The following is a 14010-nucleotide window of genomic DNA, read 5'->3' as shown; positions in this document are numbered from 1 at the left end:
TTTACTTGCCTTACAGAGCAGCTCTGGAGCTGTTACAGTGCCCAGCTGCTGCAAGAAATCAGCTTGAATGCTACAGGGGCTGGGGCATAGCCAACATGAGCCCCACACCAAAGGAGGGTGGAGGTGTTTAATGCAAACTAGGGGTCAGCCAAGCGCCGCAAAAGGCCGCCATGCCCTGCACGCCCCTTTTCTCTTTTCATATGCAGACGAGGGTTGAAGCCAACTTTGACCCACTGCTTGGATGACATCACCATATGCAAATCCATCTGCGGCAGGCCTTCCCCCAGGAATGCTTGCACTAGTTGTTGCATTTGGTTTGTTGTTTGGGGGTGCTTCAGTATTAGGCAGCCTTCTGCCCTCCCATGTTCATCTGAAAATATATGTTCTCCCTGCAGTTGTTGTCCCAAGATGAGAGTTCCCTTGTGCTGCCTCAGTTGAATCTCCTTTACTTGACAGAGATGTGCATGAGCAGCGGCCCTCCCCAGCCCTATTCCAAATCATACTTATTTTGCATAGGAGATACCATGGTCATGAAGATTTTTCTCCCAGGGTGAGGTTCATTCATTGCATTTTGGGTATGCTGACCCCTGTGATTTCCCCAAATGTGGGAAACTTGACTGCATTATTTGTGGTAGTGGGAGACTGTGTTTGTGCTTTCCTCTGGTCAGCTCTGGTAAAAGTCAGATTTCTTTGTCTCAGATTTTCCTATAGCCTTGTTCTTTTTTCGAGAGTTCCCTTGTGCTGCCTCAGTTGGATCTCCTTCACTTTATAGGGGGGTACCCGAGCAGCGACCCTCCCCAGCTCTAGCCCAACTCCTACTTACCTGCCAGGTGAGATACTATGATCATGAAGGTGCTTCTCCCAGGGCAAGGCTCACCCATTGTACTCTGGGTGTGCTGCTCCTGCGATTTCCCCAAATGTGGGAAACTTGACTGCATAATTTGTGTTTCCCCTGGTCGGCTCTCGTATAATTCAGATCTCTTTGTCTCAGGTCTCTCTCCAGCCTAGTTTGCTGTCTGTTTCCACTTCTCTTTTCTTCAGCCGCTCCCTTTTATACCCTTGTGCACTATCCTGACTTCTCCTCCCGTCTGCTTACTTTGTGCCTTCCAATGCACAATGCAAACTACAGGTAGTGCTGCAGGGCCCACACCCTTTTACTTGCCTTACAGAGCAGCTCTGGAGCTGTTACAGTGCCCAGCTGCTGCAAGAAATCAGCTTGAATGCTTCAGGGGATGGGGCATGGCCAACATGAGCCCCACACCAAAGGAGGGTGGAGGTGTTTAATGCGAACTAGGGGTCATCCAAGCACCGCAAAAGGCCGCCATGCCCTGCACGCCCCTTTTCTCTTTTCATATGCAGATGAGGGTTGAAGCCAACTTTGACCCACTGCTTGGATGACATCACCGTATGCAAATCCGTCTTCTGCAGAACTTCCCCCAGGAATGCTTGCACTAGTTGTTGCATTTGGTTTGTTGTTTGGGGGTGCTTCAGTATTAGGCAGCCTTCTGCCCTCCCATGTTCATCTGAAAATATGTGTTCTCCCTGCAGTTGTTGTCCCCAGATGAGAGTTCCCTTGTGCTGCCTCAGTTGAATCTCCTTTACTTGACAGAGATGTGCCTGAGCAGCGGCCCTCCCCAGCTCTATCCCAAATCATACTTATTTTGCATAGGAGATACCATGGTCATGAAGATTATTCTCCCAGGGTGAGGTTCATTCATTGCATTATGGGTATGCTGACCCCTGTGATTTCCCCAAATGTGGGAAACTCGACTGCTTTATTTGTGGTAGTGGGGGACTGTGTTTGTGTTTTCCTCTGGTCAGCTCTGGTAAAAGTCAGATTTCTTTGTTCAGATCTTCCTCTAGCCTTGTTCTTCTTTCGAGAGTTCCCTTGTGCTGCCTCAGTTGGATCTCCTTCACTTGACAGGGGGGTGCCCAAGCAGAGACCCTCCCCAGCTCTAGCCCAACTCCTACTTACCTGCCAGGTGAGATACTATGATCATGAAGGTGCTTCTCCCAGGGCAAGGCTCACCCATTGCACTCTGGGTGTGCTGCCCCTGCGATTTCCCCAAATGTGGGAAACTTGACTGCATAATTTGTGTTTCCCCTGGTCGGCTCTCGTGTAATTCAGATCTCTTTGTCTCAGGTCTCTCTCCAACCTAGTTTGCTGTCTGTTTCCACTTCTCTTTTCTTCAGCCGCTCCCTTCTATACCCTTGTGCACTATCCTGACTTCTCCTCCCGTCTGCTTACTTTGTGCCTTCCAATGCACAATGCAAACTACAGGTAGTGCTGCAGGGCCCACACCCTTTTACTTGCCTTACAGAGCAGCTCTGGAGATGTTACAGTGCCCAGCTGCTGCAAGAAATCAGCTTGAATGCTTCAGGGGATGGGGCATGGCCAACATGAGCCCCACACCAAAGGAGGGTGGAGGTGTTTAATGCGAACTAGGGGTCATCCAAGCACCGCAAAAGGCCGCCATGCCCTGCACGCTCCTTTTCTCTTTTCATATGCAGATGAGGGTTGAAGCCAACTTTGACCCACTGCTTGGATGACATCACCGTATGCAAATCCGTCTTCTGCAGAACTTCCCCCAGGAATGCTTGCACTAGTTGTTGCATTTGGTTTGTTGTTTGGGGGTGCTTCAGTATTAGGCAGCCTTCTGCCCTCCCATGTTCATCTGAAAATATGTGTTCTCCCTGCAGTTGTTGTCCCCAGATGAGAGTTCCCTTGTGCTGCCTCAGTTGAATCTCCTTTACTTGACAGAGATGTGCATGAGCAGCGGCCCTCCCCAGCCCTATTCCAAATCATACTTATTTTGCATAGGAGATACCATGGTCATGAAGATTGTTCTCCCAGGGTGAGGTTCATTCATTGCATTTTGGGTATGCTGACCCCTGTGATTTCCCCAAATGTGGGAAACTTGACTGCATTATTTGTGGTAGTGGGGGACTGTGTTTGTGCTTTCCTCTGGTCAGCTCTGGTAAAAGTCAGATTTCTTTGTCTCAGATTTTCCTCTAGCCTTGTTCTTCTTTCGAGAGTTCCCTTGTGCTGCCTCAGTTGGATCTCCTTCAGTTTACAGGGGGGTACCCGAGCAGCGATCCTCCCCAGCTCTAGCCCAACTCCTACTTACCTGCCAGGTGAGATACTATGATCATGAAGGTGCTTCTCCCAGGGCAAGGCTCACCCATTGCACTCTAGGTGTGCTGCTCCTGCGATTTCCCCAAATGTGGGAAACTTGACTGCATAATTTGTGTTTCCCCTGGTCGGCTCTCGTATAATTCAGATCTCTTTGTCTCAGGTCTCTCTCCAGCCTAGTTTGCTGTCTGTTTCCACTTCTCTTTTCTTGAGCCGCTCCCTTCTATGCCCTTGCGCACTATCCTGACTTCTCCTCCTGTCTGCTTACTTTGTGCCTTCCAACGCACAATGCGAACTACAGGTAGTGCTGCAGGGCCCACACCCTTTTACTTGCCTTACAGAGCAGCTCTGGAGCTGTTACAGTGCCCAGCTGCTGCAAGAAATCAGCTTGAATGCTTCAGGGGATGGGGCATGGCCAACATGAGCCCCACACCAAAGGAGGGTGGAGGTGTTTAATGCGAACTAGGGGTCATCCAAGCACCGCAAAAGGCCGCCATGCCCTGCACGCCCCTTTTCTCTTTTCATATGCAGATGAGTGTTGAAGCCAACTTTGACCCACTGCTTGGATGACATCACCGTATGCAAATCCGTCTTCTGCAGAACTTCCCCCAGGAATGCTTGCACTAGTTGTTGCATTTGGTTTGTTGTTTGGGGGTGCTTCAGTATTAGGCAGCCTTCTGCCCTCCCATGTTCATCTGAAAATATGTGTTCTCCCTGCAGTTGTTGTCCCCAGATGAGAGTTCCCTTGTGCTGCCTCAGTTGAATCTCCTTTACTTGACAGAGATGTGCCTGAGCAGCGGCCCTCCCCAGCTCTATCCCAAATCATACTTATTTTGCATAGGAGATACCATGGTCATGAAGATTATTCTCCCAGGGTGAGGTTCATTCATTGCATTATGGGTATGCTGACCCCTGTGATTTCCCCAAATGTGGGAAACTCGACTGCTTTATTTGTGGTAGTGGGGGACTGTGTTTGTGTTTTCCTCTGGTCAGCTCTGGTAAAAGTCAGATTTCTTTGTTCAGATCTTCCTCTAGCCTTGTTCTTCTTTCGAGAGTTCCCTTGTGCTGCCTCAGTTGGATCTCCTTCACTTGACAGGGGGGTGCCCAAGCAGAGACCCTCCCCAGCTCTAGCCCAACTCCTACTTACCTGCCAGGTGAGATACTATGATCATGAAGGTGCTTCTCCCAGGGCAAGGCTCACCCATTGCACTCTGGGTGTGCTGCCCCTGCGATTTCCCCAAATGTGGGAAACTTGACTGCATAATTTGTGTTTCCCCTGGTCGGCTCTCGTGTAATTCAGATCTCTTTGTCTCAGGTCTCTCTCCAACCTAGTTTGCTGTCTGTTTCCACTTCTCTTTTCTTCAGCCGCTCCCTTCTATACCCTTGTGCACTATCCTGACTTCTCCTCCCGTCTGCTTACTTTGTGCCTTCCAATGCACAATGCAAACTACAGGTAGTGCTGCAGGGCCCACACCCTTTTACTTGCCTTACAGAGCAGCTCTGGAGATGTTACAGTGCCCAGCTGCTGCAAGAAATCTGCTTGAATGCTTCAGGGGATGGGGCATGGCCAACATGAGCCCCACACCAAAGGAGGGTGGAGGTGTTTAATGCGAACTAGGGGTCATCCAAGCACCGCAAAAGGCCGCCATGCCCTGCACGCTCCTTTTCTCTTTTCATATGCAGATGAGGGTTGAAGCCAACTTTGACCCACTGCTTGGATGACATCACCGTATGCAAATCCGTCTTCTGCAGAACTTCCCCCAGGAATGCTTGCACTAGTTGTTGCATTTGGTTTGTTGTTTGGGGGTGCTTCAGTATTAGGCAGCCTTCTGCCCTCCCATGTTCATCTGAAAATATGTGTTCTCCCTGCAGTTGTTGTCCCCAGATGAGAGTTCCCTTGTGCTGCCTCAGTTGAATCTCCTTTACTTGACAGAGATGTGCATGAGCAGCGGCCCTCCCCAGCCCTATTCCAAATCATACTTATTTTGCATAGGAGATACCATGGTCATGAAGATTGTTCTCCCAGGGTGAGGTTCATTCATTGCATTTTGGGTATGCTGACCCCTGTGATTTCCCCAAATGTGGGAAACTTGACTGCATTATTTGTGGTAGTGGGGGACTGTGTTTGTGCTTTCCTCTGGTCAGCTCTGGTAAAAGTCAGATTTCTTTGTCTCAGATTTTCCTCTAGCCTTGTTCTTCTTTCGAGAGTTCCCTTGTGCTGCCTCAGTTGGATCTCCTTCAGTTTACAGGGGGGTACCCGAGCAGCGATCCTCCCCAGCTCTAGCCCAACTCCTACTTACCTGCCAGGTGAGATACTATGATCATGAAGGTGCTTCTCCCAGGGCAAGGCTCACCCATTGCACTCTAGGTGTGCTGCTCCTGCGATTTCCCCAAATGTGGGAAACTTGACTGCATAATTTGTGTTTCCCCTGGTCGGCTCTCGTATAATTCAGATCTCTTTGTCTCAGGTCTCTCTCCAGCCTAGTTTGCTGTCTGTTTCCACTTCTCTTTTCTTGAGCCGCTCCCTTCTATGCCCTTGCGCACTATCCTGACTTCTCCTCCTGTCTGCTTACTTTGTGCCTTCCAACGCACAATGCGAACTACAGGTAGTGCTGCAGGGCCCACACCCTTTTACTTGCCTTACAGAGCAGCTCTGGAGCTGTTACAGTGCCCAGCTGCTGCAAGAAATCAGCTTGAATGCTTCAGGGGCTGGGGCATAGCCAACATGAGCCCCACACCAAAGGAGGGTGGAGGTGTTTAATGCAAACTAGGGGTCAGCCAAGTGCCGCAAAAGGCCACCATGCCCTGCACGCCCCTTTTCTCTTTTCATATGCAGACGAGGGTTGAAGCCAACTTTGACCCACTGCTTGGATGACATCACCATATGCAAATCCATCTGCGGCAGGCCTTCCCCCAGGAATGCTTGCACTAGTTGTTGCATTTGGTTTGTTGTTTGGGGGTGCTTCAGTATTAGGCAGCTTTCTGCCCTCCCATGTTCATCTGAAAATATATGTTCTCCCTGCAGTTGTTGTCCCCAGATGAGAGTTCCCTTGTGCTGCCTCAGTTGAATCTCCTTTACTTGACAGAGATGTGCATGAGCAGCGGCCCTCCCCAGCCCTATTCCAAATCATACTTATTTTGCATAGGAGATACCATGGTCATGAAGATTTTTCTCCCAGGGTGAGGTTCATTCATTGCATTGTGGGTATGCTGACCCCTGTGATTTCCCCAAATGTGGGAAACTCAACTGCATTATTTGTGGTAGTGGGGGACTGTGTTTGTGCTTTCCTCTGGTCAGCTCTAGTAAAAGTCAGATTTCTTTGTCTCACATTTTCCTCTAGCCTTGTTCTTCTTTCGAGAGTTCCCTTGTGCTGCCTTTGTTGGATCTCCTTCACTTTACAGGGGGGTACCCGAGCAGCGACCCTCCCCAGCTCTAGCCCAACTCCTACTTACCTGCCAGGTGAGATACTATGATCATTAAGGTGCTTCTCCCAGGGCAAGGCTCACCCATTGTACTCTGGGTGTGCTGCTCCTGCGATTTCCCCAAATGTGGGAAACTTGACTGCATAATTTGTGTTTCCCCTCGTCGGCTCTCGTATAATTCAGATCTCTTTGTCTCAGGTCTCTCTCCAGCCTAGTTTGCTGTCTGTTTCCACTTCTCTTTTCTTCAGCCGCTCCCTTCTATACCCTTGTGCACTATCCTGACTTCTCCTCCCGTCTGCTTACTTTGTGCCTTCCAATGCACAATGCAAACTACAGGTAGTGCTGCCGGGCCCACACCCTTTTACTTGCCTTACAGAGCAGCTCTGGAGCTGTTACAGTGCCCAGCTGCTGCAAGAAATCAGCTTGAATGCTTCAGGGGCTGGGGCATAGCCAACATCAGCCCCACACCGAAGGAGGGTGGAGGTGTTTAATGCAAACTAGGGGTCAGTCAAGCGCCGCAAAAGGCCACCATGCCCTGCACGCCCCTTTTCTGTTTTCATATGCAGATGAGGGTTGAAGCCAACTTTGACCCACTGCTTGGATGACATCACCATATGCAAATCCATCTGCGGCAGGCCTTCCCCCAGGAATGCTTGCACTAGTTGTTGCATTTGGTTTGTTGTTTGGGGGTGCTTCAGTATTAGGCAGCCTTCTGCTGCACCCTGCTTTGGTGTGGGGCTCATGTTGGCCATGCCCCATCCCCTGAAGCTTTCAAGCAGATTTCTTGCAGCAGCTGGGCACTGTAACAGCTCAAGAGCTGCTCTGTAAGGCAAGTAAAAGGGTGTGGGCCCTGCAGCACTACCTGTAGTTTGCATTGTGCATTGGAAGGCACAAAGTAAGCAGACGGGAGGAGAAGTCAGGATAGTGCACAAGGGTATAGAAGGGAGCGGCTGAAGAAAAGAGAAGTGGAAACAGACAGCAAACTAGGCTGGAGAGAGATCTGAGACAAAGAGATCTGAATTATACGATAGCCGACCAGGGGAAACACAAATTATGCAGTCAAGTTTCCCACATTTGGGGAAATCGCAGGGGCAGCACACCCAGAGTGCAATGGGTGAGCCTTGCCCTGGGAGAAGCACCTTCATGATCATAGTATCTCACCTGGCAGGTAAGTATGAGTTGGGCTAGAGCTGGGGAGGGTCGCTGCTCGGGCACCCCCCTGTTAAGTGAAGGAGATCCAACTGAGGCAGCACAAGGGAACTCTCAAAAGAAGAACAAGGCTAGAGGAAGATCTGAAACAAAGAAATCTGACTTTTACCAGAGCTGACCAGAAGAAAACACAAACACAGTCCCCCACTACCACAAATAAAGCAGTCGAGGTGAGGTTCATTCATTGCATTTTGGGTATGCTGACCATTGTGATTTCCCCAAATGTGGGAAACTCGACTGCTTTATTTGTGGTAGTGGGGGACTGTGTTTGTGTTTTCTTCTGGTCAGCTCTGGTAAAAGTCAGATTTCTTTGTTTCAGATCTTCCTCTAGCCTTGTTCTTCTTTTGAGAGTTCCCTTGTGCTGCCTCAGTTGGATCTCCTTCACTTAACAGGGGGGTGCCCGAGCAGCGACCCTCCCCAGCTCTAGCCCAACTCCTACTTACCTGCCAGGTGAGATACTATGATCATGAAGGTGCTTCTCCCAGGGCAAGGCTCACCCATTGCACTCTGGGTGTGCAGCCCCTGCGATTTCCCCAAATGTGGGAAACTTGACTGCATAATTTGTGTTTCCCCTGGTCGGCTCTCGTATAATTCAGATCTCTTTGTCTCAGATCTCTCTCCAGCCTAGTTTGCTGTCTGTTTCCACTTCTCTTTTCTTCAGCCGCTCCCTTCTATACCCTTGTGCACTATCCTGACTTCTCCTCCCGTCTGCTTACTTTGTGCCTTCCAATGCACAATGCAAACTACAGGTAGTGCTGCAGGGCCCACACCCTTTTACTTGCCTTACAGAGCAGCTCTGGAGCTGTTACAGTGCCCAGCTGCTGCAAGAAATCTGCTTGAATGCTTCAGGGGATGGGACATGGCCAACATGAGCCCCACACCAAAGGAGGGTGGAGCAGAAGGCTGACTAATACTGAAGCACCCCCAAACAACAAACCAAATGCAACAACTAGTGCAAGCATTCCTGGGGGAAGGCCTGCCGCAGATGGATTTGCATATGGTGATGTCATCCAAGCAGTGGGTCAAAGTTGGCTTCAACCCTCGTCTGCATATGAAAACAGAAAAGGGGCGTGCAGGGCATGGTGGCCTTTTGCGGCGCTTGACCGACCCCTAGTTTGCATTAAACACCTCCACCCTCCTTCGGTGTGGGGCTCATGTTGGCTATGCCCCAGCCCCTGAAGCATTCAAGCTGATTTCTTGCAGCAGCTGGGCACTGTAACAGCTCCAGAGCTGCTCTGTAAGGCAAGTAAAAGGGTGTGGGCCCTGCAGCACTACCTGTAGTTTGCATTGTGCATTGGAAGGCACAAAGTAAGCAGACGGGAGGAGAAGTCAGGATAGTGCACAAGGGTATAGAAGGGAGCGGCTGAAGAAAAGAGAAGTGGAAACAGACAGCAAACTAGGCTGGAGAGAGACAAAGAGATCTGAATTATACGAGAGCCGACCAGGGGAAACACAAATTATGCAGTCAAGTTTCCCACATTTGGGGAAATCGCAGGAGCAGCACACCCAGAGTGCAATGGGTGAGCCTTGCCCTGGGAGAAGCACCTTCATGATCATAGTATCTCACCTGGCAGGTAAGTAGGAGTTGGGCTAGAGCTGGGGAGGGTCGCTGCTCGGGTACCCCCCTGTCAAGTGAAGGAGATCCAACTGAGGCAGCACAAGGGAACTCTCGAAAGAAGAACAAGGCAAGAGGAAAATCTGAGACAAAGAAATCTGACTTTTACCAGAGCTGACCAGAGGAAAGCACAAACACAGTCCCCCACTACCACAAATAATGCAGTTGAGTTTCCCACATTTGGGGAAATCACAGGGGTCAGCATACCCAAAATGCAATGAATGAACCTCACCCTGGGAGAACAATCTTCATGACCATGGTATCTCCTATGCAAAATAAGTATGATTTGGAATAGGGCTGGGGAGGGCCGCTGCTCTGGCACATCTCTGTCAAGTAAAGGAGATTCAACTGAGGCAGCACAAGGGAACTCTCATCTGGGGACAACAACTGCAGGGAGAACACATATTTTCAGATGAACATGGGAGGGCAGAAGGCTGCCTAATACTGAAGCACCCCCAAACAACAAACCAAATGCAACAACTAGTGCAAGCATTCCTGGGGGAAGTTCTGCAGAAGACGGATTTGCATACGGTGATGTCATACAAGCAGTGGGTCAAAGTTGGCTTCAACCCTCATCTGCATATGAAAAGAGAAAAGGGGCGTGCAGGGCATGGCGGCCTTTTGCGGTGCTTGGATGACCCCTAGTTCGCATTAAACACCTCCACCCTCCTTTGGTGTGGGGCTCATGTTGGCCATGCCCCATCCCCTGAAGCATTCAAGCAGATTTCTTGCAGCAGCTGGGCACTGTAACAGCTCCAGAGCTGCTCTGTAAGGCAAGTAAAAGGGTGTGGGCCCTGCAGCACTACCTGTAGTTTGCATTGTGCATTGGAAGGCACAAAGTAAGCAGACGGGAGGAGAAGTCAGGATAGTGCACAAGGGTATAGAAGGGAGCGGCTGAAGAAAAGAGAAGTGGAAACAGACAGCAAACTAGGCTGGAGAGAGACCTGAGACAAAGAGATCTGAATTATACGAGAGCCGACCAGGGGAAACACAAATTATGCAGTCAAGTTTCCCACATTTGGGGAAATCGCAGGGGCAGCACACCCAGAGTGCAATGGGTGAGCCTTGCCCTGGGAGAAGCACCTTCATGATCATAGTATCTCACCTGGCAGGTAAGTAGGAGTTGGGCTAGAGCTGGGGAGGGTCTCTGCTCGGGCACCCCCCTGTCAAGTGAAGGAGATCCAACTGAGGCAGCACAAGGGAACTCTCAAAAGAAGAACAAGGCTCTGAAACAAAGAAATCTGACTTTTACCAGAGCTGACCAGAGGAAAACACAAACACAGTCCCCCACTACCACAAATAAAGCAGTCGAGTTTCCCACATTTGGGGAAATCACAGGGGTCAGCATACCCAGAATGCAATGAATGAACCTCACCCTGGGAGAATAATCTTCATGACCATGGTATCTCCTATGCAAAATAAGTATGATTTGGGATAGAGCTGGGGAGGGCCGCTGCTCAGGCACATCTCTGTCAAGTTAAGGAGATTCAACTGAGGCAGCACAAGGGAACTCTCATCTAGGGACAACAACTGCAGGGAGAACACATATTTTCAGATGAACATGGGAGGGCAGACGGCTGCCTAATACTGAAGCACCCCCAAACAACAAACCAAATGCAACAACTAGTGCAAGCATTCCTGGGGGAAGGCCTGCCGCAGATGGATTTTCATATGGTGATGTCATCCAAGCAGTGGGTCAAAGTTGGCTTCAACCCTCGTCTGCATATGAAAAGAGAAAAGGGGCGTGCAGGGCATGGTGGCCTTTTGCGGCGCTTGGCTGACCCCTAGTTTGCATTAAACACCTCCACCCTCCTTTGGTGTGGGGCTCATGTTGGCTATGCCCCAGCCCCTGAAGCATTCAAGCTGATTTCTTGCAGCAGCTGGGCACTGTAACAGCTCCAGAGCTGCTCTGTAAGGCAAGTAAAAGGGTCTGGGCCCTGCAGCACTACCTGTAGATCGCATTGTGCGTTGGAAGGCACAAAGTAAGCAGACAGGAGGAGAAGTCAGGATAGTGCGCAAGGGCATAGAAGGGAGCGGCTCAAGAAAAGAGAAGTGGACACAGACAGCAAACTAGGCTGGAGAGAGACCTGAGACAAAGAGATCTGAATTATACGAGAGCCGACCAGGGGAAACACAAATTATGCAGTCAAGTTTCCCACATTTGGGGAAATCGCAGGGGCAGCACACCCAGAGTGCAATGGGTGAGCCTTGCCCTGGGAGAAGCACCTTCATGATCATAGTATCTCACCTGGCAGGTAGTAGGAGTTGGGCTAGAGCTGGGGAGGGTCGCTGTTCGGGCACCCCCCTGTCAAGTGAAAGAGATCCAACTGAGGCAGCACAAGGGAACTCTCGAAAGAAGAACAAGGCTAGAGGAAGATCTGAGACAAAGAAATCTGACTTTTTCCAGAGCTGACCAGAGGAAAGCACAAACACAGTCCCCCACTACCACAAATAATGCAGTCGAGTTTCCCACATTTGGGGAAATCACAGGGGTCAGCATACCCAGAATGCAATGAATGAACCTCACCTTGGGAGAACAATCTTCATGACCATGGTATCGCCTATGCAAAATAAGTATGATTTGGGATAGGGCTGGGGAGGGCCGCTGCTCAGGCACATCTCTGTCAAGTAAAGGAGATTCAACTGAGGCAGCACAAGGGAACTCTCATCTGGGGACAACAACTGCAGGGAGAACACATATTTTCAGATGAACATGTGAGGGCAGAAGGCTGCCTAATACTGAAGCACCCCCAAACAACAAACCAAATGCAACAACTAGTGCAAGCATTCCTGGGGGAAGGCCTGCAGCAGATGGATTTGCATATGGTGATGTCATCCAAGCAGTGGGTCAAAGTTGGCTTCAACCCTCGTCTGCATATGAAAAGAGAAAAGGGGCGTGCAGGGCATGGCGGCCTTTTGCAGCGCTTGGATGACCCCTAGTTCGCATTACACACCTCCACCCTCCTTCGGTGTGGGGCTCATGTTGGCTATGCCCCAGCCCCTGAAGCATTCAAGCTGATTTCTTGCAGCAGCTGGGCACTGTAACTGCTCCAGAGCTACTCTGTAAGGCAAGTAAAAGGGTGTGGGCCCTGCAGCACTACCTGTAGTTCGCATTGTGCGTTGGAAGGCACGAAGTAAGCAGACGGGAGAAGTCAGGATAGTGCGCAAGGGCATAGAAGGGAGCGGCTCAAGAAAAGAGAAGTGGAAACAGACAGCAAACTAGGCTGGAGAGAGACCTGAGACAAAGAGATCTGAATTATACGAGAGCCGACGAGGGGAAACACAAATTATGCAGTCACGTTTCCCACATTTGGGGAAATCGCAGGAGCAGCACACCCAGAGTGCAATGGTTGAGCCTTGCCCTGGGAGAAGCACCTTCATGATCATAGTATCTCACCTGGCAGGTAAGTAGGAGTTGGGCTAGAGCTGGGGAGGGTCGCTGCTCGGGTTCCCCCCTGTGAAGTGAAGGAGATCCAACTGAGGCAGCACCAGGGAACTCTCGAAAGAAGAACAAGGCTAGAGGAAGATCTGAGACAAAGAAATCTGACTTTTACCAGAGCTGACCAGAGGAAAGCACAAACACAGTCTCCCACTACCACAAATAATGCAGTCAAGTTTCCCACATTTGGGGAAATCACAGGGGTCAGCATACCCAAAATGCAATGAATGAACCTCACCCTGGGAGAAAAATCTTCATGACCATGGTATCTCCTATGCAAAATAAGTATGATTTGGAATAGGGCTGGGGAGGGCCGCTGCTCATGCACATCTCTGTCAAGTAAAGGAGATTCAACTGAGGCAGCACAAGGGAACTCTCATCTTGGGACAACAACTGCAGGGAGAACATATATTTTCAGATGAACATGGGAGGGCAGAGGACTGCCTAATACTGAAGCACCCCCAAACAACAAACCAAATGCAACAACTAGTGCAAGCATTCCTGGGGGAAGGCCTGCCGCAGATGGATTTGCATATGGTGATGTCATCCAAGCAGTGGGTCAAAGTTGGCTTCAACCCTCGTCTGCATATGAAAAGAGAAAAGGGGCGTGCAGGGCATGGTGGCCTTTTGCGGCGCTTGGCTGACCCCTAGTTTGCATTAAACACCTCCACCCTCCTTTGGTGTGGGGCTCATGTTGGCTATGCCCCAGCCCCTGAAGCATTCAAGCTGATTTCTTGCAGCAGCTGGGCACTGTAACAGCTCCAGAGCTGCTCTGTAAGGCAAGTAAAAGGGTGTGGGCCCTGCAGCACTACCTGTAGTTCGCATTGTGCGTTGGAAGGCACAAAGTAAGCAGACAGGAGGAGAAGTCAGGATAGTGCGCAAGGGCATAGAAGTAAGCGGCTCAAGAAAAGAGAAGTGGAAACAGACAGCAAACTAGGCTGGAGAGAGATCTGAGACAAAGAGATCTGAATTATACGAGAGCCGACCAGGGGAAACACAAATTATACAGTCAAGTTTCCCACATTTGGGGAAATCGCAGGAGCAGCACACCCAGAGTGCAATGGGTTAGCCTTGCCCTGGGAGAAGCACCTTCATGATCATAGTATCTCACCTGGCAGGTAAGTAGGAGTTGGGCTAGAGCTGGGGAGGGTCGCTGCTAGGGTACCCCCCTGTAAAGTGAAGGAGATCCAA

General features: G+C 50.2%; 21 non-coding genes and 2 pseudogenes across 21 annotated transcripts; 13 read left to right on the top strand and 10 right to left on the bottom strand.

Moving 5' to 3' along the window:
* The first annotated feature begins 499 nt into the window (after nucleotides 1–499).
* LOC135036080 (U1 spliceosomal RNA) lies at nucleotides 500–663 on the top strand. The gene has a single exon (XR_010230916.1). It is a non-coding gene; the product is annotated as a U1 spliceosomal RNA (small nuclear RNA).
* A 152-nt stretch (nucleotides 664–815) lies between these two features.
* On the top strand, nucleotides 816–978 carry LOC135036138 (U1 spliceosomal RNA). Its single transcript, XR_010230972.1, has one exon. It is a non-coding gene; the product is annotated as a U1 spliceosomal RNA (small nuclear RNA).
* A 674-nt stretch (nucleotides 979–1652) lies between these two features.
* LOC135036067 (U1 spliceosomal RNA) lies at nucleotides 1653–1816 on the top strand. Its single transcript, XR_010230904.1, has one exon. It is a non-coding gene; the product is annotated as a U1 spliceosomal RNA (small nuclear RNA).
* Nucleotides 1817–1967: 151 nt separating this feature from the next.
* LOC135036089 (U1 spliceosomal RNA) lies at nucleotides 1968–2130 on the top strand. Its single transcript, XR_010230925.1, has one exon. It is a non-coding gene; the product is annotated as a U1 spliceosomal RNA (small nuclear RNA).
* Nucleotides 2131–2804: 674 nt separating this feature from the next.
* Nucleotides 2805–2968, top strand: LOC135036240 (U1 spliceosomal RNA). The gene has a single exon (XR_010231047.1). It is a non-coding gene; the product is annotated as a U1 spliceosomal RNA (small nuclear RNA).
* Nucleotides 2969–3120: 152 nt separating this feature from the next.
* On the top strand, nucleotides 3121–3283 carry LOC135036173 (U1 spliceosomal RNA). The gene has a single exon (XR_010230995.1). It is a non-coding gene; the product is annotated as a U1 spliceosomal RNA (small nuclear RNA).
* Nucleotides 3284–3957: 674 nt separating this feature from the next.
* LOC135036066 (U1 spliceosomal RNA) lies at nucleotides 3958–4121 on the top strand. The gene has a single exon (XR_010230903.1). It is a non-coding gene; the product is annotated as a U1 spliceosomal RNA (small nuclear RNA).
* A 151-nt stretch (nucleotides 4122–4272) lies between these two features.
* LOC135036088 (U1 spliceosomal RNA) lies at nucleotides 4273–4435 on the top strand. The gene has a single exon (XR_010230924.1). It is a non-coding gene; the product is annotated as a U1 spliceosomal RNA (small nuclear RNA).
* A 674-nt stretch (nucleotides 4436–5109) lies between these two features.
* On the top strand, nucleotides 5110–5273 carry LOC135036239 (U1 spliceosomal RNA). Its single transcript, XR_010231046.1, has one exon. It is a non-coding gene; the product is annotated as a U1 spliceosomal RNA (small nuclear RNA).
* Nucleotides 5274–5425: 152 nt separating this feature from the next.
* On the top strand, nucleotides 5426–5588 carry LOC135036172 (U1 spliceosomal RNA). The gene has a single exon (XR_010230994.1). It is a non-coding gene; the product is annotated as a U1 spliceosomal RNA (small nuclear RNA).
* A 674-nt stretch (nucleotides 5589–6262) lies between these two features.
* LOC135036245 (U1 spliceosomal RNA) lies at nucleotides 6263–6426 on the top strand. Its single transcript, XR_010231052.1, has one exon. It is a non-coding gene; the product is annotated as a U1 spliceosomal RNA (small nuclear RNA).
* A 152-nt stretch (nucleotides 6427–6578) lies between these two features.
* LOC135036170 (U1 spliceosomal RNA) lies at nucleotides 6579–6714 on the top strand (annotated as a pseudogene).
* Nucleotides 6715–7569: 855 nt separating this feature from the next.
* On the bottom strand, nucleotides 7570–7732 carry LOC135036092 (U1 spliceosomal RNA). The gene has a single exon (XR_010230928.1). It is a non-coding gene; the product is annotated as a U1 spliceosomal RNA (small nuclear RNA).
* Nucleotides 7733–8200: 468 nt separating this feature from the next.
* On the top strand, nucleotides 8201–8363 carry LOC135036133 (U1 spliceosomal RNA). Its single transcript, XR_010230967.1, has one exon. It is a non-coding gene; the product is annotated as a U1 spliceosomal RNA (small nuclear RNA).
* Nucleotides 8364–9184: 821 nt separating this feature from the next.
* LOC135036122 (U1 spliceosomal RNA) lies at nucleotides 9185–9347 on the bottom strand. Its single transcript, XR_010230956.1, has one exon. It is a non-coding gene; the product is annotated as a U1 spliceosomal RNA (small nuclear RNA).
* Nucleotides 9348–9499: 152 nt separating this feature from the next.
* Nucleotides 9500–9663, bottom strand: LOC135036236 (U1 spliceosomal RNA). The gene has a single exon (XR_010231043.1). It is a non-coding gene; the product is annotated as a U1 spliceosomal RNA (small nuclear RNA).
* Nucleotides 9664–10337: 674 nt separating this feature from the next.
* LOC135036103 (U1 spliceosomal RNA) lies at nucleotides 10338–10500 on the bottom strand. Its single transcript, XR_010230938.1, has one exon. It is a non-coding gene; the product is annotated as a U1 spliceosomal RNA (small nuclear RNA).
* Nucleotides 10501–10642: 142 nt separating this feature from the next.
* On the bottom strand, nucleotides 10643–10806 carry LOC135036063 (U1 spliceosomal RNA). Its single transcript, XR_010230900.1, has one exon. It is a non-coding gene; the product is annotated as a U1 spliceosomal RNA (small nuclear RNA).
* A 674-nt stretch (nucleotides 10807–11480) lies between these two features.
* LOC135036180 (U1 spliceosomal RNA) lies at nucleotides 11481–11642 on the bottom strand. Its single transcript, XR_010230999.1, has one exon. It is a non-coding gene; the product is annotated as a U1 spliceosomal RNA (small nuclear RNA).
* A 152-nt stretch (nucleotides 11643–11794) lies between these two features.
* Nucleotides 11795–11958, bottom strand: LOC135036069 (U1 spliceosomal RNA). Its single transcript, XR_010230906.1, has one exon. It is a non-coding gene; the product is annotated as a U1 spliceosomal RNA (small nuclear RNA).
* Nucleotides 11959–12656: 698 nt separating this feature from the next.
* LOC135036184 (U1 spliceosomal RNA) lies at nucleotides 12657–12792 on the bottom strand (annotated as a pseudogene).
* A 152-nt stretch (nucleotides 12793–12944) lies between these two features.
* Nucleotides 12945–13108, bottom strand: LOC135036079 (U1 spliceosomal RNA). Its single transcript, XR_010230915.1, has one exon. It is a non-coding gene; the product is annotated as a U1 spliceosomal RNA (small nuclear RNA).
* Nucleotides 13109–13782: 674 nt separating this feature from the next.
* Nucleotides 13783–13945, bottom strand: LOC135036150 (U1 spliceosomal RNA). The gene has a single exon (XR_010230983.1). It is a non-coding gene; the product is annotated as a U1 spliceosomal RNA (small nuclear RNA).
* Nucleotides 13946–14010: the final 65 nt, after the last annotated feature.

The sequence above is a fragment of the Pseudophryne corroboree genome, unplaced genomic scaffold (genome assembly GCF_028390025.1).
Source record: "Pseudophryne corroboree isolate aPseCor3 unplaced genomic scaffold, aPseCor3.hap2 scaffold_630, whole genome shotgun sequence".
Classification (NCBI taxonomy): Eukaryota; Metazoa; Chordata; class Amphibia; order Anura; family Myobatrachidae; genus Pseudophryne; species Pseudophryne corroboree.
This window is presented reverse-complemented; position numbering and strand designations above follow the sequence as displayed.